Raw genomic sequence first — 24,420 nt, 5'->3', positions numbered from 1 at the left:
TTTGTTACTCAAATTTCCCTAGGTCTCTCAAGTTTATGAGAACAAATGGAGTCACATTAACAGCCATAAATCTAAATGTCACCAACTCACTCAGACTTGAGCCATTTGAAAATACCTCTTCTGCTGCTTTGGTGGTGGGGGCAAGGGCGGGGGCACAGGGCTGGCAGTGGGGACAAATTCCTAGAGGTACCTCGCACAAGCTCATAAGCAAATCCAGGGGACTTCAGACTTGTGTCTGCTCAATACCCTGGTCGTGTCAGCCTTGATTGCAGTATCCTGTTAAGTTCTTTAACAGTTCACTATTGCTATAAAACAAACTATGCCAAACCGTAGTGGCTTAAAGTGACAACCATCTATTTTGTTTATGCTTTTTATCAGCTGGCTATTTGGGCTAGACTCAGCTGGGCTCCCTCATGCATTGGTGGTCAGCTCTGGATTTGGGTATGGGACTTGACAGATCTTGGTTGGGCTCTTTCACATGCCTTGGGCTTTGGCTGGGACAGCTGGGCCCACTTGGCTCTGGGTCATGTGGTCTCTCATCCTCCAGCCAGCTAGCTCAGGTGTATTCAATGGTAGAGGCAATGTTCCAATAGAGAGAGTGGGAGAATGCAAGGCTTCTTGAGGCCCAGGCTCTGAAAAGGCACAACATGACTTCTGCCTCCTTCTATTGGCCAAAGCAAGCCACACTGTCAGCCCAGATTCAAGGTGGAGAAGTGGACTCCACTTCCTTACTGGAGGAACTGCAGCATCACATTGCAAAAAGCAAGTGTGCTGGGAGCCAGTAGTCGTGACCATTTTGGCAATCAAGCTATCTCATCCTAGGTAGTGTTGTCAACATAACAAGCTCTTGAAATAGAGAAACTGAACAGTGGAGGGTTGGCCCCTTAAGTATTACTCAGCAGGAGGGTTCCCAAAACATGGTTGCTTGGGTCTCAGAATACCTGGAGGTTTACAAAACAGCCCCTTCAGTTGTAACCTAGAGCCCCTTCTTCTTCCCAGGAGCCCCCTCCTGTGTGTCCAGGGGACCAGATTGGGAGCAGAGTTGAGTGACAATCTCATTAGCCTTCTGTCAACTCAAGCCTTGTTACCACTTGTTTTCTTCTTTCTTTAGAATGCAAATTCTCTCCCAAGAGGGTCTTTTTTCACCCGTCAAGCAGATGTCCAGCTGGCCTGCCATGCTGGTGCACCAGACGTGTGAAGAGGTGGTGGCAGCCCAGGGGTAGACCTCACTTAGGCTTCCTTATTTCTCTATATCTCATTGGATCTTCCTCTGTAAATGCTTACCTCCTGGATAGCAGAGGGGAAAAATATCTGAATATTAGTCTGGTAAATGAAGTCTTATGCAATACTAAATGGTCCCTCTGGTCTTCTTACGCAAACCCTCTCTCAGAGTTCTTCCTTCCTGCCCAGCTCTTTTTAAGATGCATCTTTGGGAGAGGTTGAACCTTACTCTGGTGGTGGCAAGTGAGGCTGGTGCTCAGGATCACGGGGAGGCCTCTGGGTCCTCCCTGGGCCCCGCTGCAGATGGCCTGCTCTGGACCCTCCCTTGAAAGCAGAATGCTGGACGGGCTGGTCCCATTCCTGAGTACTGGGCTGGCATCTACTGCTGACACCTGCAGCGTGTGCAGTTCAAGGTCTGGGTGCTCCAGGCTCCTTCGGATCTCTGCACTCTGATCTTCACTCGGCCTTCGCTGATGCACCCTCTGGGTCTCCATTATGTCCTCCTGCCAGCCCCTGATTTAGCCAGGGTCTACCTGCCCCTCTTCATCCTGGGGCTTAGAGCAGATGATTTGTTTGTTCTGTGTCGCATCCCCTCAGCCCATTTCTCATCCCAGCAGGACAGCTCCACGAACAGGAACTCATTCCACCTTAAGGGACAATGGCTCCTATTTTTCTTTTTTCTTCTTTTTTTTCTGGATTTTTGTTCTGTCGCCCAGGCTGGAGTGCAGTGGCGCGATCTCGGCTCACTGCACTGCAACCCCCCACCTCCCAGGTTCAAGCAATTCTCCTGCCTCAGCCTCCCGAGTAGCTGGGATTACAGGTGCGCGCCACCATGCCCAGCTAATTTTTGTATTTTTAGTAGAGACAGTGTTTCACTATGTTGGCCAGGCTGGTCTCGAACGCCCGACCTCTGGTGATCTGCCTGCCTCGGCCTTCCAAAGTGCTGGGATTACAGGCACGAGCCACCGCGCCCGGCCGGCTCCTGTTTTTCTGCCTCAGATGTTTCTTTTAGGCCAAATATGTCCACACAAACCAGGAAGTAAGAGGAGGTAAGCTCAACTAGAGGAGAATGAGAGGAGTCAGCAGATGAATGCCCCAAACCCCCCACCTTTAATGAGATATTTCTGAGGCGTGTTCTACACAGGTCCTTAGACGGTCCCCAGAGAAGTGAAGCCCCAGTTGCCCCCAGCAGTAACCTGTCCAATAATGCACCTTCCCCACTCTCCACTTCCTCCCTCCCTCACTTCTGCATTCTGGGTCCTCAGTAAATGATCTGCACCCAAATCCTTGTCTCAGGCTCTGCTCTTGAGGGAGCTCAAACCAAGACAGGCCCTGTTAAAAAGCCTGTGGCTCACACAACTCAGCTTCCCCCCGAAGCTCCTGGTCCTTGGGAGCAGGTGGGAACTTTGGCATTACATCTATGCCACACAGGGATTGTGGGTGACCCCAGGAAGCTGAACCCAGGCCCTACCTCTGTGTAGCTATGGTGCCACACTGAGCTGACTTGTGTGAGGCTGTCTAGGTTGGAGGAGAAGCGAGTGGGCAGACGGTGTTTTTTTTGTTTTTTTTGTTTTTTGTTTTTGACAGAGTTTTGCTCCTGTTGCCCAGGCTGGAGTGCAACGGTGCCATCTCTGCTCACTGCAACCTCCGCCTCCCAGATTCAAGCAATTCTCCTGCCTCAGCCTCCTGAGTAGCTGGGATTACAGGCGCACACCACCACGCCCGGCTAATTTTTGTAATTGTATTAGAAATGGGGTTTCACCATGTTGGCCAGGCTGGTCTCGAACTCCTGACCTCAGGTGATTCTCCTGCCTCGGCCTCTCAAAGTGCTGGGATTACACACGTGAGCCACCGCACCTGGCCTGTAATCCTTGATTCTATCCCCAGAACTCCACTTAACCCACCAACGTACCTCTGCTCTAAGGTCAAAAGTCACAAATCGGGGAGACGCAGCATCCAGGACTTTCTGTCTTCCTCCCTTTTCCCAGAATCCACTGGGAACTGAGGAGTGGGCTTTGGGCCTCCCAGTTCTCTGCATAGCCTCCTTTTCCCAAGCCACACAGGAGAACTCTGATCTGCCTCTCCAGCTGTTATAGGGGGAGACAAAGAAATGTAGAAGCTCCTTTTCTTTCTCTGGCCATGCTTGTCATTCCCACTACTGTTTTGCTAAGGAAAAAAGGAACTTAGCTTTGAGACTCCAAACTCATCAGTGGCCTCCTTGTTCTGTAAACCTGTGCTGTCCCAATCTGGTAGCCTGTGGCTATTGAACACTTGCAACATGGCAAATGCCCCTGAGGAACTGAATTTTTTTTTTTGAGATGGAGTCTCGCTCTGTCACCCAGGCTAGAGTGCAGTGGCGTGATCTCAGCTCACTGCCAGCTCCGCTTCCCGGGTTCACGCCATTCTCCTGCCTCAGACTCCTGAGTAGCTGGGACTACAGGTGCCCGCCACCACGCCCGGCTAATTTTTTATATTTTTAGTAGAGACCGGGTTTCACCGTGTTAGCCAGGATGGTCTCTATCTCCTGACCTTGTGATCCACCCACCTCGGCCTACCGAAGTGCTGGGATTACAGGCATGAGCCACCACGCCCGGCCGGAACTGAATTTTATTTATTCATAATTAATTAAAATGAAAATGTATATGCCGATCCTCGATTCAGTTATTGGGCAACATTTAAGTATGTTTGAAACAACTTGGGCATGTGAATCTACTTTTTCAACTAGAAGTTTTACAAAATCTGAATTCAGATCAAGTAGTTTTGTTGAAATTTTAACGTCCAAATTGAGATGTCCTCAAGCAAAAAAACACGCTAGATTTCAGCCTTAGTGTGAAACTAGAATGTGAAATGTCTCATGGATAATTTCTTTATATTAATTACACGTTGAAATGATAGTATTTGTAATATATTGAGTTAAATAAAAATCTATTACTAAAATTAATCTCACCTGTTTCTTTTTACCATTTTTAATGTGGGTGCTAGAAAGTTTAAAACTGCACCTGTGGCTTGAGTTGTATTTCTTTTGTATTTTTAGTGGAGGTGGGGTTTCACCACGTTGGCCAGGCTGGCCTCAAACTCCTGACCTCAGGTGGTCTGCCCACCTCGACCTCCCAAAGTGCTGGGATTACAGGCATGAGCCACTGTGCCCAGCCACAAGTTGTGTTTCTATTGGAGAATTTTAGATAATTCTAGACAATGCTCACCTGTTGCTTCCTGGACCATGAGCCTCTTGGTCTGGCCTCTGGTGGTAGAAGCCTATAAGAAAACACGGTCTGGCCAGGTGCAGTGGCTCTCGCCTGTAATCCGAACACTTTAGGAGGCCGAGGTGGGTGAATCACAAAGTCAGGAGTTCGGGGCCAGCCTGGCTAACATGGTGAAACCCTATCTCTAAAAAAAATACAAAAAATTAGCAGGGCATGGTGGCACATGCTTGTAATCCCAGCTACTCAGGAGGCTGAGGCAGGAGAATCTTGAACCTGGGAGGTGGAGGTTGTGGTGAGCCAAGATTGCGCCATTGCACCCCAGCCTGGGCAGCAAAAGCAAAACTCCATCTTAAAAAAAAAAAAAAAAGAAAATATGATTTAAGGGTAGACTTTAATTATTAGTTTAATATATGCAAAATATTATCCCTGTTCAGATGTGTTGCTGTATTCTGCCTTGAAGGATGAAGGATGAAGGGCTATTCCTTTCTCACCTGTGGCTTTGGTATGGGGAAATTGATGAATGGAAAAATGTTTTCTGGTGACTTGCGTGAATGAATGAATGAATCAATCAATCAATTTATTCACCAAGATGGAGAATCTAAGTAGAGAGAAATGTGTTCAGGGCTTGGCAAGATGGCTTGTGCTTGTAATCCCAGCACTTTGGAAGGCTGAGGGGGAGGACTGCTTGAGGCCAGGAGTTTAAGACTAGCCTGGGCAACATAGTGAGACCCCATCTCTACAAAAGATACAAAAATTAGCTGGCCATGGTGGCACATGCCTGTAGTCCCAGCTACGCGGGAGGCTGAGGCAGGAGGATCTCTTGATCCCAGGAGATTGAGGCTGCAGTGAGCTATGATCATGCCACTGCACTCCAGCCTGGGTGACAGAGTGAGACCCCATCTCAAAATTACAAAACAAAACAAAAACAAAAACAAAAGTAATGGGTTTAGTTTTAAATAGGGCCTAGGTTCAGGATTTCTGGCAGCCCAGTTTGGACAACCTGAGCTCATCCCTAGCCCCACTGTCACAGGAGGATGAGCTGCTCTTTTGGAAGATTAGATTAGAGAATAAGGGATTCTAGCAGCATCTGGTTGCTTTCCTGAGCAGCAGAGCTCCAAGCCCCGGAGATAGAAGTCATGGCCACCTTTCACCAAGTGTCTGGGGTGCAGGGAGGGCCAGTCTGTGATGAAGGAGAAGAAAGAACCCCTCAGGGAAGACTTTCTGGGTTACGGGAAGCCCTTTAGGCTCTGGATTTGCCTCTTATACTGAGCTCTCCATGTAGTTCTGACACTGAGATTAGATGAGATTATCGAGAAACCACTGCGTCTGCAAATGCATTCCCCCAAGGTTATTTCTATTACCTGCAAAGGAAAGAAGCTTAACACATAGAGTAGTGGGTCCATATGGGGAAACTTAATGGGAGAACTTTAACTTATTTAATTTATAGTGTTTATAGCCCAAGAAGAAAGAACCAGAAGATATATACATATTTTTTCTACAAATAAAGCTGATCAGTGGCCTCCTTTTTCAGGGTAGCTGACACAGTTCTCAGCACCACCCTACAGCTGCATTTTGGGTTCAACAGACTTTTGTGGCTGGCCTGGGAAGCAGATCACCATTTATAACATTGTTTCTAAGGGAGACACATTCCAAGATCCAAACAATGAATTTAGTAAAGAATGCTTGGCTTCCAGGCTGGATGAGCTGGTCTTGCTGTACCTTGGGGGTTGGCCTGAGGCTCCCTTCCCCTTTGGTCCGCAGACACTGCAGGGTTGGGGATAGGCACGTGAGGGGGAGAGCTCTGAGTAGATAGGGAACCTGCAGCCGGGCTGCTCAAGGGCCTCCTGTGTGCTGGGGGCGCCAGGAGGTCCAGGGATGGAAAAGGGGAGGTGAGAAATGGACAAAGAAACTTGGCCTCCTTGGCATTGCTGTCACGTCTGGCCGGCCCGCCAAGTCGAAGGGGCCTGTTTAGCCCCTGCCCGGCTCAAACCCTTTTGGGAATAAGCTCGGATGTTTGAAAAAACAAAATCCCACAACCTCTGCCTGGGGAATCCAGGCCGCTGGAGGTGGGCTTGGTAGGGCAGCGTGACTGTTCCCTGGGAGTGGTTGTCACAGCGCCGGGTGAACCAAGGAGCTTGGGCCAAGTCTCCATCCCTCTTGGAGAGGGCAGCAGCAAGAAGGTGAGGGGAGCCAGCTCATCCTCCCCAACCCTGCACTCCCCACCCCCCCCAGCCCGGAAGAATCGCTGGCGGCGGGAGCCTGGACGAGCTGGCGGGGAAGGGGACGCAGCCACAGCATTGTCTGGGAGGGAGGGGAGAAGCTCCGCCCCTAGAGGGGAGGGGAGAAGAGGAGGGGGCAGGAGACAAGGGGAGGAAGAAAGGCGAAGGCAAGGCGAAGGGGTGGGGAGTGATATGAAGAGCGAGAGAAAAGAGAGGACAGCGGACGAGCAGATCCGGTAGGGGCTGAAAAAGGCCAAGGGGCTGGAGGGAGGGAGAGGAAGGAGGAGGGGAGCGAGGAGGGCGGGGCGCCCGGTCCCCAATCGCGCGGCCACCGCCTGCCCAGCCTGGCCGGATTTGAGCCCGGCCCGCGGATCGCTGGCCGAGGCGCAGCTGAAGCAGCCCCCCAGCCGCGGCGCCCCCACTTTCCAACTCCACGGTTCCTGCGGCGCGGGCGCGATGCAGCTGGCCCGGGGTGCAGGCAAGGCGCGGGGCGCGGGGCGCGGGGAGCGTGGCACTGGGAGCGAGGCACTGGCGCGGGATGCCGGGCGCAAGGTGCAGGGCGCGGGCCGTTCTCTTTCCGCGTCCCCCCACCTCACCAAAGTTTTTCCACGATGGTCCCTACCCCGGCTGGGTCAGCCCCTTAATCCTCGCCTGTCTCTTGTCTCCTCTTTCCTCCCCGAGCCGCGGGGCTCCCGGGACGCGCGGACCCCCGCCAGGGGCCGTGTAGGCGCGGAGCCCCAGCCGGCCTGCCTTGGGTCCGAAGAAAGTTGTGGCTTGGAGCTAGTCCTCCTTCTAGGACCCCTGGGGGCGTCCTTCCTTCTTTTTGAGCCCGCGATGGGAAGGCGCTCCCACCCCATCCCCGGGGTCTCTGAGACTTCCTGGCGAGGTGGGGCGGCGTGGCAGGTGCAGGGCTGGGGCGGGCCTGACAGCCCTGGAGAGTGCCCGACCCCAATCCGCCGCCGTCTTCTAGGCGGATTCCCCAGAGGCGGGTCCTAGTCCCCGGCGCGGGGAGGCGGCGCGCTTCAGAAGGGCGCAGGGTGCGCGGGGGCCGTTGGCCCTCCGGGCACTTCCCCTTTGCGGTCTCCCCGCCCTCCTTCGGAGCTGGTGCCTGAGGTCGCTGGGACCTCAGCCGGGCGTCCTGTCTCGCCCCGAGCGAGGCAGGTGCCGTGGGCGGCCCCGGCTACTTCTGCATTTCGAGCGCTTACTTTGCATTCAGCTCTAAGTCGGAGAGCTCTGGGGACAGCCGAGAGTGCCAGTGGCCTCATAGGGAGACTGAGGGTTCTGTTTCACCTCGGGCGCTGTGTGGGTCTGGGCTGTCCACAGCACCTCTGCGCCTCAGTGACAGGAGAAGCCGAGCGCGAGGCCTCTCAACGCTGCGTGCACTCTGTTTCCCAGGTATCTGGAATCCCGGCGCCTAGAACGTGTTTTTCGGGAGAGCAAAGGCTGTGTCTACGGCAGGCTGGGGATATAGTAAGTACCTTGTAAATGATGAATGAATGTATGAACCAATCAGCTGACAAACAACAATTTGTCCTGGAGGGGGACCCAGTTCCTGCCACAGTTGATCTTAGTACAATGGGAGGAAAGAATTAGAAACAATGATTCTTTTAAACAGCCGGGAAGACAGAGCCAGGGGCCTTCTTTCAGGAATATCTGGATGAGGAATCTGCAGCTAGGCTTATTTTACTAATAAATCCACATTTACTTACTAGGCACTTTTTCTGCAGGTGGTCTGAAGAATTAAAGAAACCTCGCATGGCGAAGATATATCGGGTTGTTTGAGGAGAGTTAATTTTCAAAAAAACCAAAACACTTGTGTTCAAATATAGTGTCCCAGGGACACAGTGTGACATCTACCTGGGTGGTGGCCATTTGGGATCAGAGACCCTTGCGTGGGAGCTTTGAGGGTGGGCAGTAGCTGTGTTTTCTCCTCTGGACGGGTCAGCCTGATGCCTAGGGGCTGTGGCAGTCCAGCAGGCCTCACAGGGGTAGAAGAGGGCCTCAAATGATGGCTGAGCTTGGAGAGGGCAGTAGTTTTGGAAAGAGCGGGTGTTCTTGCCCTGGGAGAAGATGGAGGCATAGCGTGCAGCCTGCCTGGGCACGTGGAGTGTGGACTGGTACAGCTTGGGTTCCCTGTGCTGGGGAAGCTGGAAGGTGAGTTCCGCTCCTCCTTCAGCAGATGGAGGAGCAGAGGTGGAATATCAGGGAGACATATGGTAAGTGTTGGGGTGCAGCCTAGACATATCCCAAGTGCTCCACTCCCCTCATTTTTATTCTGTTGAAATTGGGTTGGAATGGTGATGGCCCCTTTGAGGAGCCTGGCTGAGAGGAGACCAGGGATCTGAGGTCCCTTTTCGTGCCTTCCTCCAGGGGAAGGGGACTGTGTGCCCTCCATATCTGGCCAAGTGGGGCTGTGCCCGCATCTGCTGTATCTCCAGCCACATCATCCCCACTTTCCTGAGCGTGGCCTCACTCTGTCCCTAGTGCTCCACGGCCCACCTCTCTCCATCTCCACATGGCTTCTGTTTGGAGGTTCAGGTCTTCTCACCAGTTTGTGCCATCTTAGGAGTCCAGTTGGTGTGGCGGACAACCCTACACCTTGTTTTCAATCCTTTGGATGCTCTGACCCACCTGAGACATCCCAGTTACTATTGGTTTTGCTGTGACTTCTTGGTCTATTCCCTGGTGCCCCGGAGCCAGGCTTCGTGTCTGCGTCCCATACGTGAGCTGCTTAGGAATGGCTGAGCGAGTCAGCTGGAGAAGTGCCCAGGGTGTGCATCTGCTGCCTCAGAGGGCTGGACGACGCTGCTTGCCAGAGAGGAGACCTGTCATCAAAGCACAAAAGAACATGGGCCTGATTATTACTTTCAGTCCTCTTTAGGATATTTCGGCAGGAAGTGTCCTTGCTGAGTGGGAGGTGGGAGCAGAAAGGCAGGGTCAGGTTGCCAGAGAGTCTCACGGAGAGGCTGGGAGATGGACTGAGTGACCCCAAGAGTAGTCCCAGGACTCATCTCCTCCTCTCTTCCAGAGCGAGAAACAGGGCAGGTCTCAGCAGTGTGCTTGGAATGGAACAAGGTGTTTTAGCCTCTATCTTCAATCTGTAGTAGTTGAGAACTGCCACAGCTGGGTTTAAAAAGCAAGGGGTAGAAATTCCCTCCTGCTACCTCCCTAATACTCTTCACAACATGGTCCAGTTGTTTACTGTAATGACACACTGTCCTATTTAAACACTTCCCTGTCTCCAAGAAGAAGTTTTATTTTTTATTTATATTTATTATTATTATTTTTTTTTGACATAGGGTCTCTCTCTGTCGCCCAGGCTGCAGTGCAGTGGTGCAATCATGGCTCATGCAGCCTCAACCTCCTGGGCCCAAGCGATCCTCCCACCTCAGCCTCTTGAGGAGCTGAGACCCCAGGCATATGCCACCACACCCAGTTAAATTTTTATTTTTATTTTTTTATAGAGATGAAGTCTCGCTATGTTATCCAGGCTGGTCTCAAACACCTGGCCTCAAGCCATCCTCCTGCCTCAGCCTCCCAAAGTGCTAGGATTATAGGTGTGAGCCACTGTGCCTGGCCCAGAAGAATGTGTAAATGTCCTCAAGGTGGAGTGAGCTCCCACAGGTCTCACGGCTGGTTTCATTTATTTGGCCTGCTTGTTGGTTACTGTGGATCACATGGCCGTGTGAGGTGGGGGTTGGTGAATGGGGCAGGAGGCACCAGGGAAGGAGGGTGGCACATCCTCTGACTTGGGCTGTGCAGCCAGTGGGTCATTTTTTATCATTTCTGGGATGGCAGACTCTAAAGCTGTCATCACAGGTTGATGCAGCTGTTTGCGGTGACAGCTTGGGGCTGGGGAACTGCTGCTGCTCAAGGCAGCTGTGGCGGAACCAGAGAGAGACCCTCTCATCCATTCCTGTGGAACGGGCAAAATGACTTCCAAGGCCCTTTCCTGTTCCTTCAACTGGTGAAAATTGGCAGAGAAATACCTGTGCTTTCTTTGACCATGTCAACCCAAAGTGATTTGGCAAAGTAGATTTCCTTCATCAGCACGGTGCTTTAACCGTAGTTGGCATTCAGTGAAGTGTGATTAACTGCTCATTTTTATAAATGTCATGAAAGAGTATTGGATTTGGAGTTTGAATTGCATCTTACCATTTCCTAGCTGTGGGATACTGAATAATGTAATAGATGCTGTCAGTCTCCTGCCCATGTTCCACTGGTCTCAACCAATGACTGATGGGAGAAGGTGTGCAAATACTCCAGCTTCCTCGCCTCTCTTTTGAGATAAGTTTGGGGCATGTTCTGTGCTGTCTCTAAGAATTCCCTTGCAGGACCGAATCTCAATTGCTCATAGTGTTAGCTTGCTCACTTCCTCATCTCAAGTACATTTCAAGTACAAAGGGAGTGTACTTTGTACTTTGTACTCTCCCTTTGAGTTACTTGAACTTGAATTCTTGTTTCACAATCTACTTTTGGGTGAAACCAACTAAGACAGGCTTTAACTTATAGTTAAAAGTCATTAAAAGTCTCAGTTTCAGGCTGGGCGCAGTGGCTCATGCCTGTAATCCCAGCGCTTTGGGAGGCCGAGGTGGGTGGATCACCTGAGGTCAGGAGTTCAAGACCAGCCTGACTAACATGGTGAAACCCCGTCTCTACTGAAAATATGAAAATTATCCGGGCATGGTGGCGGGCGCCTGTAATCCCACCTACTCAGGAGCCTGAGGCAGGAGAATCGCTTGAACCTGGAAGGCGGAGGTTGCAGTGAGCTGGGATCTCGCCATTGCGCTCCAGCCTTGGCAACAAGAACAAAACTTCCTCTCAAAAAAAAAAAAAAAGAAAAAAGAAAAGAAAAGACTCAGTTTCCGCAACTGTAAGATGGGAATTATAATAAGTATCTCACAGCAATATTGTGAGGGTCAAATGGGCTATCATGTGCTCAGCCTGGCACATAGCAAGCATGTAGAAAACCATTTGCTGGCTAGAAGCAGGCTATGATGGATTTCAGAGTGTGTATTATGGTGGAACATAGAGAGTTACAGTGCTTTGGAGAGAGGCTGCTCTTAGGTTAGGTGAGGAAACTGAGGTCACCTGCACATGGTTTGTATTCCTAGGTTGTGACCAGCGACGTGCTGGTAAATATTTAACATCCGGCTCTCGGTAGGGGCTTTGGGGGAAGCCCTGCTTTGTGGTGTTTTCCAGTTTATATGATATAAATAAATATTCCCACTATGGCTGACTTCACTCTACCAACCTGGTGTCAGTGAACACTCAGTTGGGAAGAGTTGTGCGCCACTGGCACTTGAGAGCCAGCAGGATCTGGCCCCAGCACACATCTGGCCATGACTAAGTCAGCATGTGACCCCAGTGATTTTAATTTCCAATTCTGTACATGCGGAGGGGAGGATAAGATTTGTATTAGGCATCCAAGTCATGGCATATGTTCAAGCGCTGCCCCAAACCAGTTGAACCTCACCTGCATGTGAGACACTTCTGGGGTGCATTTAGTGATTATAATTATTATTGGTTTTTTTTTTGAGTTGGAGTCTCACTCTGTTGCCTAGGCTGGAATGCAGTGGCACGATCTTGGCTCACTACAACCTCTACCTCCCAAGTTCAAGCGATTCTCCTGCCTCAGCCTCCCAAGTAGCTGGGACTACAGGTGCATGCCACCATGCCCAGCTAATTTTTGTATTTTTAGTAGATGTGGGGTTTCACCATGTTGGCCGGGCTGGTCTTGAACTCCTGACCTCAAGTGATCCACCTGCCTCAGCCTCCCAAAATGCTGGGATTACAGGCATGAGCCACTGCATCTGGCTAATGATCATTGAAATGTTTATGCTGTGAGACTTTCTGGTTCTCAGTTTCCCCATCTCCAAGGCAAGGGATTAAATGATTCCACATGTCCCTTCTAACCCTTGATCTCTTTCAGAAGAGTCATTGCCTTGTCCTTCTGTCTATACAAGAACAAAACCTTTAATGACAAAAAACCTTTCCTGCGAACTACATGTGTGCCACCCACCATGAGACACCCAGCACTGGCCCCTCCTAGAGTCCTTCCTCCTGGGAATTCAGTGGACGTTAACCCAGTATAATCCTGCCTGTCTTGTATATCAGTGTCACCTCAGGAATCCGGCATGGTGTGTCTCCAGAGGAGGCCTGGAGAGGTGGGGAGGGAGGGACTGGTTTTTTTTGGAATGGATGGTCCCTTCCTTTCTGAATCACTATGCAAAGTTATAGACACCCAAGTAGAGTCTGCTCATGGTTTGCATTCCTAGGTTGTGACCAGTGACGTCCTGGTAAATGTTTAACACCTGGCTGTTTTTGGAAGGAGGTTTGGAGAAAAGTCTGTGTGGAGAAAGAGAACTTTCTATGACAGAATTCATCATCTTGGTGTAATTTTACTCTTAATGCTCTGTTGACAACCCTCCCAAACAAGTTCCTGACTCAGCAGTTCCACCCCTAGGAATTCTTCCCCTAGGGATGTAATTGGATAAATGCAGAAAAGTATGTGTATGGGGATGTCCCTCGCAGCATTATTGATAATAATGACAACACTCCATAGTGACAAATGGAGACCAACAGTCATACATTAGTTAACCATGGCATGTCTATACTTTGGAATACCAAGTGGCTACAAAAACACAGGCTGCAGGTGTGTAGCTATTAACATGGAAGAATATGATATATATGTATTTTTGAGATGTAGTTTCACTCTTGTTGCCCAGGCTGGAGTGCAATGCCATGATCTCAGCTCACTGCAATCTCCGCCTCCCGGGTGCAAGCAATTCTCCTGCCTCAGCCTCCCGAGTAGCTGGGATTACAGGCATGCACCACCACGCCAGGCTAATTTTTTGTATTTTTAGTAGAGACGGGGTTTCACCATGTTGGCCAGGCTGGTTTTGAACTCCTGACCTCAGGTGATCCACCCACCTCGGCCTCCCAAAGTGCTGGGATTACAGGTGTGAGCCACCAGAATATGATATATTTTTAAGAAGCAGCTTACCAAACTATGTGCTATTTTTACAAACTATATCACCCATCTATATTAGCATCTGGAAGGATGTATGGTAAAATGTCAAAAGTGATTATCTCTGGGTGGTGGAGGTTTGCGAGATTTCGATCTTCATCTTTTTTCATATGTAATAATTTATTTTTATGTTTTATTGTGGCAAAGTATGCATACCATAAAATTTACCCTTTTAACCATTTCTAAGTGTACAAATTAGTGGCATTAACTCCATTCACAACGTTGTACAACCCATCACCATTATCCACGTCCAGAACTTTTTCGTCGTTCCAAACAGAAACTCTGTACCCATTAAACAATAACCCCCTCACTCGTTTCTCCTTCCAGCTCCTGGTAGCTTCTAGTCTACTTACCGTCTTTATGAATTTGCCTGTTCTAGCTACCTCATATCAATGGAATCAAACAATATTTGTCCTTTTGTGGATACTAATCTTTTCATTTATCTATATATATTTTTCGTTTTTGTTTTTGAGACAGGGTCTCACTCTGTTGCCCTGGCTAGAGTACAGAGGTGTGGTCATGGCTGACTGCAGCTTCCGTCTCCTGGGCTCAAGTCATCCTCCCACCTCACCTCAGCCTCCCAAGTAGCTGGGACTACAGGTGCACGCCACCACACTCAACTAATTTTTTATTTTTGTAGAGACAAGGTTTTGCCATGTTGCCCAAGCTGGTCTTGAACTCCTGCATGCAAGCCATCCTCCCGTCTCGGCCTCCCAAATTGCTGGGATTACAGGTGTGAGCCATGGAACCTGACCTATATTTTAAAAATAAAACAAAAAATGTTTATTTTACTTCTGTAATAGAAAGGAAAGGAAAGCCCTGGGAGACAGTTGTGGTATTTGGCCCCTGGTGGTTCCATCTCAGGCTGGGTCATGTGGTCCTGACTATCCTTCCTGGCCTGGGCAGTGTCAGGGTGCTGCCTCCATCTCAGCCTCACAGGACAAAAGTGGCCAGGGTGCAGACGTGCAGCACCACTGGCTTGGGAGCTGACCACAGCATGGCTTGCTGGCTGCTGGCAGCTGGCCCTTGGGGCCCAGACACCCTGCTGCTGAATCTCAGGGTTTTCTGTGTGGTGATGAGTTTGGAAAGGTGGGTTCACGATTCGCCATGACTTTGAGGGAGCAGCTGCCATGCAGAGAGAGAGATTCAAACCAGGTAGAAGTGGAGTTGTGTGGACACTAGCTTCCTTGAAGCTCGAGAAGGAGGGTCTCCGCCTTTCTATTTCAAGCATCCTTTGTGTGTGCCAAATGCTTGCCCTGCTAAATACCCATCCCAGTGGCTGTAGGGCTGGTTGTTGAATGTTTTGTCCATAGTGTGGCATGGGGTGCAGGGGGGACTTTAACTGGTGGGGTCCACAAGGCCTCAGGTACTCTGGGGAGATGGGTGGTAGCCTCAGATAATCAGTGCCCCTTCCTAAAGTGCCGTGTAGGGTCTTACAGCTAATCACACAGACATTTAGGGCAAGGATGGCTCTTTTGTGTCCAGTCGGGGCCATGGTGCCACAGGGTTGGGGGGCTGGTGAGGCAGAGTTTGCCCGCAGGTCAGCTCAGGAAGCTGCGGGACCCAGAACAGGGAAACCAGGTCACGTGACTCTATTCAGGGGTCACGGGAGTGGGTCAGGTGGCTTTTCTCTGGGACATTTGCTCTGAGGCAAATGCTGTGAGTTCCTTGTTAGGTGAGTTCCCCGAAGTGCCCGCGGCTCCTCCAGTGAGTTGGTAAGAGTGTGAGTCTGGGAGGGCGCTCAGGGTCTCTTCACCTGGCCCTGCCCAGTGGGTGGCTACCTTATTAATCTTAGGCAGTCGTCAGGGTGTACAGAGGTTTGATAGAGCCGCCTCTGTGGGCCATGTGGAGGAGCAGTTCTGCTTTTCATGGGGCTGACTTTCCTTTAGGGTTGGTCAGCTGTGCCCAGGGCAGACAGAGGAGGGTGTGAATGTGCTACTGTGGCAAACTTCCCCTGGAAACGGTCTGGAAACCCCCCGATGTGCCATTTCTCCTGGCACTAGGAGGGGTCTGAGATCTGCAGTGAGCGGGGAATTTCCCCGCACATGTTGTTGGATGCGTTAACTCAAGGTTAAAGGAGGGTGGAGGGTGGATGTCAGATATGCTGCAATGACTGCCCCCCCGACCACCCTGGAGGGCTCTGGACACACCCAGCACTTCCTTTGCTCTTCCCACTCACTGCTTTTCAAGTCCAAGGAACCTGCTGGGGTCTAGGGGTGGAGGAGGCCAGCGGTCCTAGCTTTTGGGTTTTCAGTCCTGTCCCCAGGTGGCGAGTAGAGGAAACCCCAAGATCTCTGCACACACAGCTCAGAGTCTCAGCCTATAGCACCAAAAAAGGAAGAATGCTGGGGTTCCCTTGAGGAAGGGGATGTGAAGTCAGAGATGAGTCTGAGTGGCCTGTGACTTGGAAACCACTCAGTAAACAGGAAGTGTCGATACCAAAGAAATCTGAGCTTGTAGGAAACAGGGGACCCGGAGGCAGCCCCTCCTTACCTGCCTGGATCTGTCTGTCTCTGTCTCTGCAGAGCTGGGAGACGAACCCTCAGATGGGCCATCGGGAGCACTGGGGGACACAGGCCTCAGGCCCTCCCTGCAGGGTGGCCTCCCTTAAATCCTGTAGTTATTGGACAGGAGGAAAGCTTACCTTGCTCTTCCCCAGGTAGGACATTAAAACTACCCTATAAACTGGCTCAGCTTTGAGAAATGCAGGTCAGGGAGTGTCTTGTCTTATTTGCTTTATTGGGGCCAGTGTTGTCTCCACCAACTTTCCCCTCTCCCCTTGGGTCCTACAGTCACATGGAATTTCTCACTTGGTTGAACTGGAGCCCACGAGGGACTATGTCTTGGCTGGTTAGCATTCTAGGTCTTTAGTTTCTCTGAGCCAGAGTCTAATTCTACACATACCAAGCACACACACCATACATGTGGATACACACACATTCACAGCCATACACACCACCCCCAACCATACCCTCCACACACACACACACGCCACACACTGGACTCTCACTCACACACCGGGAGCTATGCTCACACCCACGCACACACAGCTGCTTTTTTCTGGAGTCTGTGCTTCCTTTATGCTTCCTTTTTTGTCCTGCTCCAGTGCCCTGGCTCTCTGATTAGAGGCTAAGCGCTCTGAATTTCCTCTGCAACATCCATCCTAAAGGTCAGGCACTTGTGGATGCCGGTGGGGCTTCCCTGTAAACATGTGGCTGCTCCTCCGGCCTGCGAGGCCATTGTCTGGGTGGGCCCAGCGGTGGCCTTCTGGGTCACTCACCTGGCCACCCGCCCACTGGTGTGGAGCTGGAGGCAGGCCTTTCCGACAGGAGTCCCAGGACCGCTTCCTCCCATCTTCCGCAGTCGCGTCTGGGAACCCAGGCCTGTGCAGACAGCTTGGGCAGGGAGGGCTGGGCCGGGCTGGGCCACAGTTGGTGGCGGAAGAGTGGAGGCTTCGTAGGCCGACGTGCTTGAAGAAACCCCAGCACGGCACTTGCTGCGTTTCAGTTCCTCCTGTGTCGGTGGGCCAGGCAGGGGCAGCTCCGGGGATGGGAGTGCGGTAGCTTGCCAGGAAGGGCCTGTGCCTGTCAGTTACCAAGCATCGGGGCTTTTCTGGGAATGGGGTGGGGATGGTCTGTGGGGCCTGTGAGTGGGAGGGGTAGTTCATTGTCCCCTCAGTGTCCCACCCAGTGTGTGATAAGGAACTGACAGTCAGTGGCTCTGTGACTGCAAGTGCCCACGTCCTGGACCTGCGGCTCTGGGCCTCTCTCCCTGGCCCCTGCAGGGTCTGCTTTTCTCACAGCTTGTCCTCTGGGCTGGTCACTCACTCGCCTCCCATCCCCCGGACCTCCCAGCCTGCTGTGGGCTGGTAGCTGGAGCCAGCCTGCACCTGCTACTCGCATAGTGACCCTCTCAGATCCAGTGCTCAGCCAGAGAGCCACAGGAGCACTGGGCTGCATGTCGGCTGTGCCACCTGGGACAAGCCACCTAACCTCTGAGACCTTCTGTTTCCTCATTTGTAAAGTGAAGTCTTCCCCCTGGGGTTCTTGGAGGGACTAAGATAAAGCATCTAGAGCCTGCTACCACCAGCAGCATCAGCAGCAGCCCTGGGCGCTTATTAGAACTGCACCTTCTCAGGCCCCACCCCAGAATTACTGAATCAGAAACTGGGGCAAAGGGCAATCTGTATTTTAACGAGCCCTCGGAGGGATTCCAATACACACTCAAGTGGGAGAACCACTCCTCCAGAATACAGTTGGGTTGGCTGATTTTTGGCTGAAAACACTTTCTTCCTTATCACCTCAAGAGAAGCTGTAGTCTACAGGGGTTCCGCTTGGCAGCTGCACCGCCCTGGATTTGAGCCTCAGCTCCACCCCTTCTAGCTGTGTGTCTTTGGGCAAGTGGCATAGCTTCTTTGTGCCTCAACTGTTCAACTGCAAAATGAGGATAATAAAGTTTCTTTCGTAATGAGGTTGGTGTAGGGGTTAAAGGAGTCCAAGCAGTGATGGGGCTTCTGTTCCATAAAGCAGGAAGGCAGAAGGCAGAGTATGCCATTTCCTTCCAAGGCAGCCCACATTTTGCCCATGCCCAGGACAGGCTTGGGTTTGGGAAGCATGATCTGGCATCTCTTGCCATCTCTAGGTCTTGGCAGGGCCCCAGCCTGCAGCTGAAGTCTCCTTCCTCGTGTGGTGCAATGGGGCTGGGGTTTCCTGTTTGCCATCCACACCGCTTCCTGCCCCACTACAAGGGGTCCGAAGCGCAGAGGGATCACTATCTCCTCTGCCATTGCTTGGTTACAAAGCAGATTCCCTCAGGAGACCTGGCCAGTTGGTCTTTAACACTGTAGTGGAAAGCACTGTGTCCAGCAACTTTCTTCTCCAACCCAGGAGATCCAGGTTGTCCTCAGAGGGAGGGGCAGGGCTCAGAGAAGAGGTGTGCACAGGCCCCAAAAGGGGAAGCTACAGGCCTCCAGTGAGCGTTTCCTTTGCATCAGACTTGGGGCCTGGGGCTGGGGTTCTGGCTTCTGTGACATGGTGCCCTGGCTTGCAAGAAGGAGCCCTTTGCATCAGCTCAGTGCCTGCACACATAGACCCTGCGGGACACTCTACACTGTCCCCTTTCTCCTTGGAAATATTAGTAGTAGGGAGAGGGTGCTAAATACCCAACTCAGTTTGCTTTTAGAAAATTCCACCCCTTCCTTTCTTGAAGGACTGCTTTGAAATACTTATGGTGGTGTCCTCAATCTACACAGCTCTTTCCCTACCAGGTTCCACAGTGGCACTCAGCCCTGGATGTACACCGGCATGACCTGGGGAGGCTTTGAAAATGCTTCTGCCTGGGCCCCTCCCCTAGAGTCTGATGTAATTGATCTGGGCTGCAATCTGGATGTCAGCATTTGATTTGATTTGATTTTTTAAAGAAGGGGATTCACTCCATCTCCCAGACTGGAGTGCAGTGGTACCATCATAGCCCACTGCAACCTCGAACTCCTGTGCTCAAGCGATCCTCCTATCTCAGCCTCCTGAGTAGCTAAGACTACAGGGATGCACCTCCTGAGTAGCTAGGACTACAGGCATTAACTGTGCCTGGCTAATTTTTTATTTTTTTATTTTTTGTAGAGACGGAGTCTCACAATGTTGCCCAGGTTGATCTTGAACTCCTGGCCCCAAGCCGTCCTTGTGCTGTGCTGCAATTACAGGCATGAGCCACCATGCCTCGCTGACATCAGGATTTTTAAAGCAACCCCTCTCTCTACCCACTCCCTGCCGCTGCTCTGGGAGTCTCATGAGCACCTGGAGTCAGAATCCCTGTGACGTCGGGTGTCTCTAAGCCACCTCTTCCCACCGCCCCCCATCCTTGGTTTCAGTCCAGGCTTTGGCAAGTGCCCAGCCCTCCCACTGGTCAGGTGGTGGCTCTGTGGGGTCTGCCACCCTGGGAATTCTCCATGGAAAGCCCTCTCCTCCCCAAGCCTGTCTCAGAGACTGGGGCTGCCTGGATCCTATAGAACAACTGTTGCTCTCCCTCCCTCACCCCCACTGGGAGCTGAGGTGGGGGTGGTTGGGGCCTGGCCCCTGCTCTACAACTAGGAAGACAATTCAGGAAACAAAAAACAAAAGTGACCACCAAAGGGAGCTCTTCCCCTCTCTCACCCTGGACTTTCCTGCCAGGGCTGCCCCTCCCTTGGAGGACTTCCCAATTCATAAATAAGACGAGAGGTGCTGGGTCTCCAGGCTGGAACTGAAACCACGTAGGGCGAGCCAGGGTCCTGGGGATGCTCTGAGACCAAGGAAAGGTGGCACGTTCTCCGGGCTCCCTGACCATGGAGCGTTTGGAGGAAGCAAGACCTAAGAGCAGAGGGGATTCTGCTGTCTTTGGTGGGAGCTCCAGATGCCTTTCCCTCCTCCTAGAGTGTCTTGAGAACTTGGTGTGTGCTCTCCTCTCAGGAAGCTGAGGCTGTGAATTTTGGGCTTGGCCAGCCCTGCATTTGTTCTTGGAGAAGCCTCCTGTGGGAGGCTGGAAACACCTGCAAGTGGCATCTGTGGGAAGGAAGGGAAAGGATCCTTCATGCAACTGCTGCAGGGCTTCAGCTGGTCCAGAGCTTGGGTGACGCTGACCCCGTTCCTGCAGCCTAGGCTCCAGCGCCAGGCTGGTCCTGAGTGGGCAGCTGTTTCCTCCCAACTTGAGAGTGGGCGGGGGACAGTGACAGACCCAGTAGTTGCTTCAATCTCAGATATGGAGCAGGTGTAATGGATGCTGCTGTACCACCCAGGTCCCCTTAATCTATTGCATGCTGTGAGTGTTGACAGTGCTGGGTCTTAGCGGCACACGTTTCCTGAGAATTGCTCTTGCAGGGAAATGCCTACGGGCTGGCCCTCTGCCAATGACTGACATGCAGCGGTCCAGAAGCGCCACCTGCCCACCTCCACGTAGGACAACTCTGGGGGCCCTTCACACCACAGAGCTCCCCAGGGGATCAGCTGTGGCTGGGCTCCAGCTGAACCCACCTCATTCCTAGCTCCTCCCACTGCCCCCGTCCTGCCTTCCCCACTCCCTTACAGGTTTCTCCTGAAAACACCTGCACAATAAATCACATGCTTTCTCTCAGGCTCTGCTTCTAGGAATCCCCTGGCCTAAGGTAGCAGGTTAGTGTCCCTGGACAGACTGCTGATCCCATCCCCTTCCTGGAAGCAGTAATCACGATAACCCGGGTGCAGGAGAGGCACAGGCTGGGAGCTGGGGGCTGGGGGCCAGAGAGGAAGCTCCAGGCCCAGGAGGGGAGAGAAACACCAGCAGGTGACTTCTGTGTGGGGTACATGCTGTGCTGAAGGGCAGGCCGAAGTGGGAGTGCCTGTCCCTGCATTGTCCAGGGGGCATTTATAGGGGGAGGTAAGTTTTGATGAGGGTCGAGGCTAGAACATGTGAATCTGGGTCTGATGGGGAGCATGGGCACACTCACAGAGCATAAAAAGTAGGCTCAGAAAGTTCTCTGTGGCTGGGATGTCATCATATTAAACGGCCAGAGGACCTTCCCTTTGTAAAGACGTCCTCCTGGGTCTTAGGGAAGGTCTTACCCCCAAGTTGTCTTTCAGGCAGTCAGGAAGTCATGAATGGGTCTCCAAGTAACCAACTGAATTCCACTGACAAGCAGAATGCATTGCCCAGGCATTTAATGGAGCTGAGGAGAATTTGGAACATTCTTCCAAAGCATGAAGCCAGTGCCAGAGGGAAAATTTGACTGGTTGGTGGCCCCAACAGGGTTCCAGCATGACAGGAACCTGGGAGGCTCATGTCTCAACTAGGCAAGCCCAGCTGTATTCACATCTCCACCTATTTTGGCAGACGTGCTTTGTGGTTAGTAGACATTCAATATATGCTTTATTTTCTAAAGTGTTTTTTCTAAAAAGAAGTACTGATTTAGAATTCTAGAGGGAGTAAGTAACTATGTTCATAGAGGAAGTTCAGTAGATTTAAATATGTTTTAGACTTCCAAAGAGCAGCTCCATATTAAAAATGATTTTTGAGAGATAGCTCACACCTATAATCACAGCATTGTGGAAGCCAAAACAGGAGGATTGCTTGAGGCCAGGAGTTTGAAACCAGCCTGGGCAACATAGTGAGACTCCATCTTTACAAAAAATAAAAAATTAGCCAGGTATGGTGGCGTGTACCTGTGGTCCCAGCTACTCAGAAGGCTGAGGTGAGAGAATCACTTGAGCCCAAGAGGTCAAGGCTGCAGTGACCTGTGATCGTGCCACTCCATTCCAGCCTGGGTGACAGAATGAGACCCTGTCTCAAAAAAAAAAAAAAAAAAAAAAAAGATTTGTGTAAAATCTGCCCTTTCTTTCTTGTCCCATTTCTGCCCCTCTTCTCCTTTCTCTGTGTGGTAGACTATGAGGTGTTTTAGTTCTGTGCCTAGATGCTGGCTGATGTGGGAAGCCCCTCGTTCCTCCTTGCCTCAGTTTCCCTCCTACAAGACATAACAACCATTAGTCTGTATTCCCAAGGCCCCGTGGGAAGTCATGATCGTAAATGGTTCTTAAAGGCATTTTGGAGCCCAGGAGAGCACCATAAATTCTGGATAATAACAGGGGAGGCAGAAGCATTGCAACCAGCCAGCTGAACGAATCCCTGTCTCCAAGGCCACAGATACTGGCAGGCACCCCTGGAGGAAGTGTCCAGTTGAATCCAATTGAATCCACATTCCTGTTCCACAAACCGTCTTCCTCTGACCTTCCTTGTGTGAGGAACAATGCTCTGTTTAAGGAATATCAGAATTAACTGTGAATTTCCGGCCCTCTGTTAGTGCTGCTGCTGTTTGCCTTAAGGTGGATGTGAATGTAGCTTAGTATCTTTAGCTGGCTGCAGGGAGACAGTGCTTTGTGAGGGTGGTTGGAAAGTTTGTGAAGAAAGGTGCAGATGCCCAGAGTGGGGCAAAAGAGGGACTGGGTCCTAGAATCACCTACCTGTAATTTCAGTTCAACTTTGGGTTAGGCTATGCAAATATTTTCTTAACACTTTTTTCCCAAGAAATGTCAAAGTAAGAAAAAAGGTGGGGAGAAGTCAGGCCATAGACAAAGATGGGGCAACATGACCCCATAGGTCGGAGTTATAGCTATGGCCTTGGTGAGATCACCCAACAGGTAGAGAGTGGCTGAGCCCTAGAAAATTCCAACAGTCAGGGCCATCAGACTATCTGATGTGTATCAATCTGGTAAGTAAAAAGTCGGGTCATGAGGGAAGTTGAACAGCTTTTCATGGATTTATTAATTACTTGTATTGAGTTTTCCATGAACTATTGTGCGTGTCCTTTGCCCATTTTATGAATGAGCATAGGACCTTTTTCTTACTGATTTATTAAAGCCCTTTATGTATTAAGGACATTAGCCCTTTACCATATGTTTTGTAAATATTTTTCCCCAGTTTTCAATTTGTCTTTTTGACTTTGTATAGTTTCCTTTTTTTTTTTTTTTTCTGAACAGAAGTTTAAAATTTTCACAGGTTGGTATCAATTTCTTCAGCATTTTATTTTTCAATGTTTAAACTTTTGGTTCAGTTATTTCTTTTGGTGGAAGGAGTAAGCTAGTGATTTCACTTCCCTGTCTTCCCCCTTCCAAACGCCAGCGAATTCTCTAGTGATATTTTAAAAAATTAAGCTACATTTCCCCTGCTATTTAGAACTGCTGCTTACATTCCATGTTCCCAGATATATTTGGGTCTATTTCTATATGTTTATTGTTTCATTGCTCTGGCTATTTTTTTCTGTAGAACCAAATAGTTTTAAGAATCAAATTCTCTAACTGGTATTCTCAGTAGATTTAAGAAGACATGGTATTAAAAAGAATTGTCTTAAGAGCAGGACAGATGCAGAACTAAATTACCAAATGATTGGTTATGTTGGAGGCAAAGAACGAAAGAGAGAGTCCTGGAGAAAATTCAATTGGTGAGTTAGAAGATTAGCTGGAGAATTCTGAGAAAAATAAGGAAATGGAGGGTAGCTGCCGGGGTGGATGGATGCATAGTGCTAGAGAGAGAAGAGATTGCAGAAGAACCAAGAATGGACCGGCTGCAGTGGCTCACTGTAATCCCAGCACTTTGGGAGGCCGAGGTGAGAGAATCACTTGAGGCCAGGAGTAAAAGACAAGCTTGGTTAACATAACAAGACCCTGTCTCTATCAAAGAAAAATTAAGAAAAAAATTAACTGGGTGTGGCAGCCCGTGCCTTTAATCCCTTTGGGAGGCTGAGGCGGGAGGATCGCTTGAGGCCAGGAGTTTGAGGCTGCAGTGAGCTATGATGGCTCCACTGTACCCTAGCCTGGGTGACAGAACCAGACACTGTCTCAAAAAAAGAACCAAGAATGGGAGGAAGAGGGGAAATAATCAAAGAAAGATAGAATAACCTTTCCTCTGGCTGAAGAAAGACTCCAGTGTTGGAGAGTGAGAAGGGCTGCCGACAGCAGGCACCATTCACCTGATTTCCACTCCAACCAGGCTGCGCGATCAGCTCTGGCTGAGTTCCCCCATGACCTTTGTGTGGTTTAACAGAGGCTGCTCTGGGGTTCCCTTCCTTGGGCTCTGACCACCAGCTCCTGGCTCTGCTGGCCTTGGCCTCCTTCTCAAGGCCCCTTGTTTCCTGGGCTTCCTTGGTACCGTGTCTCCTGTTTTCCCTCTTTCTCCAGGGACTCCTTCCTCTGCCCATGCTGACCAACTGGGTTAATCGGAACCCTGCTCTAGGCCCTGCCCCCTTCAC

The 24,420-nt window shown here is 50.8% G+C and overlaps 1 protein-coding gene across 2 annotated transcripts in view; it reads left to right on the top strand.

Moving 5' to 3' along the window:
• The first annotated feature begins 6,185 nt into the window (after positions 1-6,185).
• Positions 6,186-24,420, top strand: part of RASSF2 (Ras association domain family member 2) — a 44,584-nt gene continuing 26,349 nt past the window's right edge. The window contains exons 1-2 of one of the 2 annotated variants that reach the window (XM_004061772.5): positions 6,186-6,879; positions 8,039-8,113. The gene's annotated coding sequence lies outside the window, so the exon portion shown is untranslated. Of the gene's footprint in view, positions 7,122-8,038; positions 8,114-24,420 lie in introns of both variants that reach the window. The other variant, XM_055372512.2, reaches the window with a different exon arrangement.

Source organism: Gorilla gorilla, chromosome 21 (genome assembly GCF_029281585.2).
Source record: "Gorilla gorilla gorilla isolate KB3781 chromosome 21, NHGRI_mGorGor1-v2.1_pri, whole genome shotgun sequence".
In the NCBI taxonomy this organism is placed as follows: domain Eukaryota; kingdom Metazoa; phylum Chordata; class Mammalia; order Primates; family Hominidae; genus Gorilla; species Gorilla gorilla.
This window is presented reverse-complemented; position numbering and strand designations above follow the sequence as displayed.